At 42.7% G+C, this 8,092-nt stretch overlaps 1 protein-coding gene across 5 annotated transcripts in view; it reads left to right on the top strand.

The window, feature by feature from the left end:
* The first annotated feature begins 338 nt into the window (after window positions 1-338).
* The window catches only part of ZMIZ1 (zinc finger MIZ-type containing 1), a 307,669-nt gene continuing 299,915 nt past the window's right edge, over window positions 339-8,092 (top strand). For all 5 annotated transcript variants that reach the window (XM_055719930.1, XM_055719928.1, XM_055719929.1 and 2 more), the window contains exon 1: window positions 339-465. The gene's annotated coding sequence lies outside the window, so the exon portion shown is untranslated. The remainder of the gene's footprint in view (window positions 466-8,092) is intronic.

Genomic DNA, 8,092 nt, shown 5'->3' with positions numbered 1-8,092 from the left:
AAGTGGGTGTGAGCTTGGCTGAAGCATATTTACTTAATAGATCGAGTGCTCAAGAATATTTTTGAATGGAACTTTTTTCCATTCTAGTGTGGGCCTTTATCCCATTCTGACATGAACCCAGCTTTGTTTTTCGTAGTAGTAGGCGACTTGGGCTTTATATTCCATATGTTGATAAGGTGATGATGGAAGAAGAAAATACAGGACAGCTCAAGTTGGTATTTTGGAACTGGAGGAGAGGCACAGTGTCTATTCCAAGGAGGAGTTGTAATCTGTAGCCTCTTCAAAGAACATGAAAGCTAATACTTACTGTTTTCATTTTTTTCTTACCCTTTAGGAAATAACTGTTGTTCTGAGGCAGAAAACGACTTCCAGCTCCTTCTCCGGGCACACACCCTGCCCCCCCTTCTTTTTGCCTGAATTAGAAGCTCCAGGAATGTGCTAATCGGCATCGGCCTCTTCAGGAAGGTAAGAGGTAATTGTTATCTGCTTTTCGAGGTGTCTTGCCTGCCTCCCTCCTTCTGGAAAGGAGGGTGATGTTGGAAGTTAGAAGAAGCTTGTCTACATGGAGTTCAGACAAGTCTTCTGGTTAACTTGGATTGCCCTTCTAACAGTGTGTTGCAAACAGAAGCTTCCTGCGCTTCTAACTCCACTTCTATGTACAGGATAGGGTCCCTTGGGAAAAACCAGAAGATGGGATACATTCTAAATGCTTGCAGAGAGAAAAATAACATAACTGTTGTATTGCAGACTAAATTAACTAAATCTTTGTCTGAATATCAGCTTGGATGAAAAGACAATGAGTTAGGTCTGGAGAAGCCAAGCTGAAGAATTCTGTGTCAGAAAGTGCTGCTTTTATTATTATCATACATGTACCTCTACTCAGTTAAACATAGATTTTTGGTTGTTTAACTGTTTTGGTCTTGGGTGTGGTTTTTTTTAAAACTTGATTGTCGTCTCAGGGGTCCTTCATGGTTTCATGGCTGGTTGTACCACTGACAGATAAGATGGGAACCAGCTGGAACCCCAGCTCTAGCTCTGAATAGTGTGTGTTGTGAAGAGCTGGAAACAGATGGCAATTCTTCACCTCTCCAGACTTTCTTTAGTTTTGGACAGAAGTGCAAAATGTGGTGGGTGAGAGTTCAAATGCAGTGCTTTTTTTGTAATACTTCTAAGCAATTAAATTTTGTAGTTATTTGGTGATGTGATCCACATGTAACGCATGTCTGTCTTTCCACTTCAAGACATTCGATGTATGTGTCAGGGTATATAAAGTACAAAAAATTAGTGCTGTGATTCACAGAGCAGCCTGAGCTGCATGAGTAGTCAGCTGCTAGACAAATGCATATATATATTGCAGTACCAAAACTAAATATTTGGTTAGGTATTTGCTTAGGAGCTGGCTGCAGTGCTTTGAGATGTCATTTCCCATTCCATCTTTGTGAAAGACATTCTGTCTAGACCTCAGCCATTCCAGTTCACAGTTGATGTCTTAACTTAAACCAGCTCTGAGAAGGGGTTTATGCTAACTTGCCAGGCTCTGAATTGGGGAGGCCAACGTGTGATATAAATTTTTCTGTCAGATTTGCTCTGTGGTACTAACTTTAGTGAAGGGTTTGGGAAGACAGCGCGATGCAATAATGTCTTAAATTGCCCCAGTGAGATTTGTCAGAGTTCATTTGTCAGACCCCTCAGACTTAGTAAGCATGCTAACTTATCAAGGATAAGCTGCAGACAGGTAACGTGCCTTGGGATGTTCCTTTTCATTCTCCATCTCATTCTTGACGGTGCAGAGGCAAGCTAAGTCTTTACTGAACAGCCACTACCAGTTGCCTGGCTACCTTCTGCAATAAAGCTAATTGACCTAATGGGCAAATGTTTTTGGGAATAGAAGAAGCAGAAGCTGAAGCAGAGACAAGGAGAAGCATACAGACCAGCTAAAGGGTTCTTGAGGCGTTTCCAATTTCCCCAGGGCTCCTTCTATGAGATTACCTGTCTATCTCTTTGTCTCGTATCTCTTAATGCAGGAGGAGTGTCAGACTCCAGGCCGCTAATCTTTGTTACTATGGAAAGGCTGGTTACACTGCTCTTCTTGCACTTCAAAAATGGCAATCGCTGGTCCCCAGCTGGTTCCCTGAATCTAACTTAAAAATGGATGATAGCTTTTCTCCTTGGTGCCAGACTAAAGAATGAGCTGCCTGTGCTGTTGCAGGCAGGCATTGCCTCCGCCACTGATGCTGTGGCATGCTGAGAGGAGCCCGCAGAAGCTGCCTTGTGGCCTCTGAACCTATTTTCTCCGAGACAAGTGAAGGCTCTGTAAAATTCTTTTGAAACACAGAATTTTGGGGCACACTGAGACGTGGGAGGCTTGGCTGAGCTGCAGGTGTGGAGGAAAGCTGCTATTAAGATTCGTAGCTCCAGCCGAGTTTTTGTACAGTTTCTGAATGCCTTCAAACTCCCTGGGTTGGGGGCTGAGGGAAGCACAAGCTTTGCAAGCTGTTTTGCAGGATCGTGGGCATCGGTTGTTGTTATTGTCTCCCTCCCAGCACACGTCTTATGTCTTATGCAGTGACGTGCAGTGGAGAGAAGTGCCCCTGCTGAATTCACAGGGTCAGCTGAGAGGCCGTGCACAGCCTACTGCCATTTCCCTTTGGCTGGACGCTTCTGTTTGTCCCTGTCTTGCGGCACTGGAAATTTGGAGGGGATTCCCTGGCTGCTGCTCCCCTCCTCCTTACCCTGCGTATGCTTCCTGAGTTGCAACACATCAGACGGCTCAACCCTCTGAAGCCATGGTTTGGGAACAGCTCCAGCACGAACACTTTGTCTCTATGTGCTCCTTTCTGTCCTCATAAGGAGAGGGAAACTGTCCCCATGTTGGATAGGGTCCCTTTCCAGCTGCTGCAGCGACTTGCGCGCCCGGGAAGTGTATGTTGCTCAACTCCTTTAAATGGTACCTTTGTGAAACATGCTTTAACTGTCTGCAAATGTATGGTATTTAAGCACCAGTCTGTATTATCAAATGCAATCATGCAGACTGTATTCTTCGGGGTGAAAAGCTTTTGGAGGACAGGCTGGATGTGTTAGTGAAATTTGAGAACCAAAGCAAAAGGAAAATCTTGCCCATGTGTTGGACTAGAGCAGGTTCAGGAAAAGGTGGAGAACCGGGAAGCATATACCCCTTCCCAGACTGGAAAAGTTGAAGGGGGACAGAAGGGAGGGGAGAGGCAGGGCAGGGACAAGGTAACAAAAGATCAGGCTGGCTAGCGGCCCACAGTTCGCTGTGTTTTGTTTGCTGCCTTTAATGCTGTGCTTTCCTCCCCCATTTCCTCTAACTAAATTTGGGCAAAGATCACTTTCAGTGTTTTTCTTGCTTGAAAGAGCCACGGTACCTCCATTCAGATCGTTTCAGAAGTTGTGTTTCTTACCAGTGCATCTGGAATTATGATTTTGCACTGATTTTTGAAAGAGCGTTTATTTCCCTCATTATTTCCCCATTTTCCTGTCTCTTATTTGTATCAGCCTGAACCATCTCCAAAGGAAAGGTGATACTGCTGCTAGCTAACATTTCAGGTGGGTGACACTGTATGTTAAGCAGCATGCCTGTAATAATTTACCTGTCAGTGGGAAGCTTACCCCGTTTGTTTGTATTTCTCTTTTCCTATAAAAATCAAGTTCCTAGCTTTTGAGCATTTGTAGAGCATTTCAACAAGGTGTTTGTTTCAAGTCTTGGAATTTTGTTCCTCCTCAAATCCTTTGAGATAAGTATGGGGTTAGGGTTTCTCATTCAGTGACTGTATTCAGTAAAATGAAGTGTCTGTCAAAGCTATGTAGCACCTTATGAGAGAATGACAGGTTCTTCCAGAGTCCTCAGTTTGCAAAGCCTTAGCCATCTCCCAGTTTAAATCAGGACTTTACCACTGCTTAAGGCCTTTAAGTACTTAATTAACTTTATGTTAACCATGAGCCTTTGCTCTCTTGTTTTTTAATGAAACCTTTGATATTTTTCTGATTTTCCTTTCATGAAGGTTACAGGTTTTAATTTTCTATTCTGATATGGAGAAGATTTAAATCTTAAAAACTTTATTGGAGAAGAAGAATGATTTCCATCCCAACAGTGCTATTTTCAAGTCATTTGTACGTTTAGAATCTGTTTACTATGTAGTGTGTAGCATAAAAAAGAAAAATTCAGAAAGCTGGATGCTTATTTTGTACCTCCAAAAATATGGTTTTTAAACATCTTCAATGGTTTTAAATGCATTGAAAGTGGAGAGTTCAAAGCTGAAATTAACTTGTTCTTAAATCACTTCTTTCACAAAGTCTAAAAAGTATCAAGAAGCACAGTAAGAATTTGGCATATCTGGGCACAAGAAGGTAGGTTAAAATGGTAGTAAGAGACATGAGTTTGAATTTTCTTATCCTTTCACTTGTCTGGGTCAGCTCTTTTCTGAGGGCTGACTTCACAGGTCCCTGCAAGTGAGTAAGTAAACAGGGTTGCAGGGAGGGGTGGTGAAAAGACTGCAAGGGCTTGCCTCAGGGCATCTGTATGTCTGTATCTGTGTGGAGGCCTGGAAGGTACTGTCTTCTTCCCCTCCCCTGCCCCGCTGGTTAAAACACTTCAGTTCTGTAGTGCTAGCAGAGCTCTGGGTCACTTGGCTTTCCTCCAGTTTCAGCAGTTATGGTCTGCCTACCTCTCTTGTCCTTAATGCAATTTGTGGAGTTTTTGGTGGTACTCACGGTCATCGTGTGCGAGGTGTACAGACCTACTTTTGAATACGAAGCTGATTTTACTTATTTAGGAGTAAGCCCTATGTGGAGTGGTGTGTTACCTCGTGCTGGGGCTTCCTCTCTTTCCCTGCTCTGCCACCCCAATGAACTGCAGTTGGGTCATTGTTCTGCTACTCTTTGCATCCACTCCTTGGTGTTGAAGGGATGGTTCTGGAGGCCAGGTGTCTGCCCACCACCTGCCCTGGTGTGCAAGTAATAGCCCTGAGCATTGAGGTGGCTTTTTGCACTCTTTGGAGCTTTGCAGGCGTGCTAGGAGGAGCTCTGGTTTGAATGACTTGCAGTGGCTGCTGCAGAGTGCTGGGATTACAAACCGACAGTGCAGGAAGTTTTTTGGAAAGAGCCTGTGGTGCTAATCCATAATTAGTGGCTGAGAGGAACAAAGTGTAATGCATGGGTATTAGTGTAGGTGGCAGTTTTTGGTATTTTGCTTTTGCTTGTATTACTTGTTAATCCCTCAGAAATAAAGCTGGAAGGTCCAAGTCAGTTTTGAATGTTGTCCTTAATGCATTGTTAATGTCCTTAATACGCTGTTGAAGTTACAATGGAAAAAGACCTGTTTTGTTGCCTGATTTCCTCACAAAGTGATGACCATCCTCTTCTGCTACGGGCCAACCTATCTGGGTGCATACTGCTCCATCCTTCAGCTATGCAAAGACGCCTGTGAATTCCTTGTATGTTTGAACAATTTGCCCATTAAAAACCAAAACAAAACTAATAGCAAAAACCAAACCAGAAGAATTTTTCTTCCCAAAACCAAATATTTTAAAGTATGAACATATAATCATGAGTTAGTGTTTCAAAGCCATGTTTCCCAGTTTTGTTTGTCTCCTGCTGTGTCTGGTATATGCATCGTTTAAGGTCTAGAAAATGTGGTGCTGCCTGGGGTGTTGGGAGGACTTGGGTGCTGCTTACAGCTCTGGTGGTGGTGAGGGGGGTCATTCATCCTGTCTCATCCCTTTTGGGCTTACCCCATGGGAACCCTCCTGTTCAGTTAGCCCAGGCATTATAGTAGAGAGCTGTGCTAACATCTTGTCAGCTGTAGGACAGAAGACACTTGATCTCGCAGGAAACCTTGTGTTATAAAGAAATTTTGTCTGGAATAATTCTGTGCAGATTTGAACTGGCTGGGTAAATTTATACTGGGAAGTGCTTTGTAAGATGTGGCCTGAAACATTTTTGATCTGGTACTGATGTCCTTAAAAGCCAGATGAAGTGCATCAGTGACTCATGGTCACTTACTGCCCTGCTGTGTGATGTAAACCAGATCTTCCTTTGGTGCCTTCCCTCATACAGCCCTGTCTGGCTGGGCCGTGAATTTCAGGCTTGTGCTCATCGTCCATGGTTCATAACCTAAACATGCTCTTCTCTTGAAAGAGACCTCTTAAACTGCTTGTAACATAAATACCAAGTTTCCAGGCACTTTGGTAATATTTTACCTGTGGTTTACCTTGATTGAACAGGAATTTAGACCTATAATGTTAGGGTAACGCAGGAACTTTATTTCCCCTTCCCCCCTTCCTTCAAACTACGAGTTTCTTACAATTTTAGGATCTTTCTGTCCTCTCTGTGAGTAGTGTTGCAAAAGAATGGACGCTTAACTTTTTGAGGAAGATAAAGGAAAAAAAGGGAAGGTGGATGGTTTGGGGTTTTTGTGGTATTTTGTTTGGTTGGTTTGGGAATTTTGTAAATTATTTTTTTACCCTCTACTTCCCAAACGCCTTTGGGTATTTGTGACACTCATAGAAATAAATTGAATAGAGATGAAAATTGGGTATATGAAGTGAAGCACTGTTTGCCAGCAAAATGAGCAGCTATGATATATTTCAGTCTTCAGATGCTTGGCTAAATAGCGGTAACATACGTTTTTTTGCTGCTAGAAATTGAGATTTTGGCGGTAATATGCAACTGTGAAATCTGTAGGCATATACTGTAGCAGAAGCTGTCTTTATTCATATACAGCACATGGTATTTGGCTTGGGAGAAAGTTCTTCGCTCTCTAAGAAAGTCAGGTTTTTGATGGAATTGACTGCTTTGTGCTTCATATTTAAAATCGGTTCATTCTGGGATGACAAGTGAGTTGTATGTATTAATGTTACTGTTGTTTCTCCCCTGTTCCCAGCAACCCAGTGTATTTCCTTGGCTCTTTCTTCTTTCCATGCTGTGTCTTTTCAAGCTTGTGATCATAATTACAGTGAGAAGTAGATTATATCCATCTGTATATTCCAGCAGGGGAATTAAGCCTTGGATGAGTTTTGGACTGTGAGGCCTTTCCTTCTTCATCTACCTATAAAAGTGTTTGTGGTATGCTGGAAGGGTACTGGGGGTGTCAGTCCGAATGGCCTAGGAATACAATGTTGGTATAAGGAGAAGAGAGAACAAAAGGAAAAGGATGGAAGCATGCAAGTGGTGGTTCACTGGTGTCACATTAATAGAATCCTCAAATCAACTGCTCATTCATTTTAACCAGAGGTTAATTAGAGTGAGTAGATAAAATGATAAACTGCTTTTAATGAAGTGAAGCAGCTTTATTAGCAGTAAGCAAAAGGCAAAATATTTGGTCTCTGGCACATGTGGTTTTCATGGGGACTGTGGTTTGCCACCAGCTTTGGAGCACACTAGCCTTTTTCTTGCTGTGCTCTGCAGGCCATGCTCTCTTTGTGTTTCAGTATATGTGGCTGATTCAGAGTGCAGGAGATCGAATCAAATCAGAAACAGGTATAAGATTTAAAAAACAGAAGAAGTGTTCCTTACAGATCTTTCTCTATGCTAGAGACTAGCAGTTGCCAACTTCCATACTTCAGATGCTATTATTTTTCTTTGGAGATAACAGGCTTTATGCTTACACAGCAAACAAGCAAACAAACAGAAACCCGGTCTGAGAGTGACCCTGTTTGAAAGGCAGCCATATGATACTGCTGAATAACTGCTAACACAACCTAGAAACCAATCAGTAGTTATCTACCAATTTGCAACTTCAGAACAGAAACCCACCAGGGGGTTACTGCTTGTGTATGTGTTTAGGTGGAGGGCCAAAGCCAGCATGTCATTGGCTACTAAACCCTTGTTCAAATGATCTCTGTCCTCAGCAGTGCATCTGTGCTGTCATGGTGTTCCCCAGTGCGTCTCCTGAAAAGCTGTAGAAGCCATCAGATGCGCGATGATGTGCATGGCCAGTCCAGGGTTACAATGGGAAATGCCTAAAAAGTTATAGATAAGTGAATGACGAAAGTACATGTATAAAGAGGGAAGCTTTGTGGAATGATGAAATCATTTACATTGGGCTAAGTTAAATTATTGTAGACGTCCACAT

This window comes from Falco cherrug, chromosome 9, assembly GCF_023634085.1.
Source record: "Falco cherrug isolate bFalChe1 chromosome 9, bFalChe1.pri, whole genome shotgun sequence".
Taxonomy (NCBI): domain Eukaryota; kingdom Metazoa; phylum Chordata; class Aves; order Falconiformes; family Falconidae; genus Falco; species Falco cherrug.
This window is presented reverse-complemented; position numbering and strand designations above follow the sequence as displayed.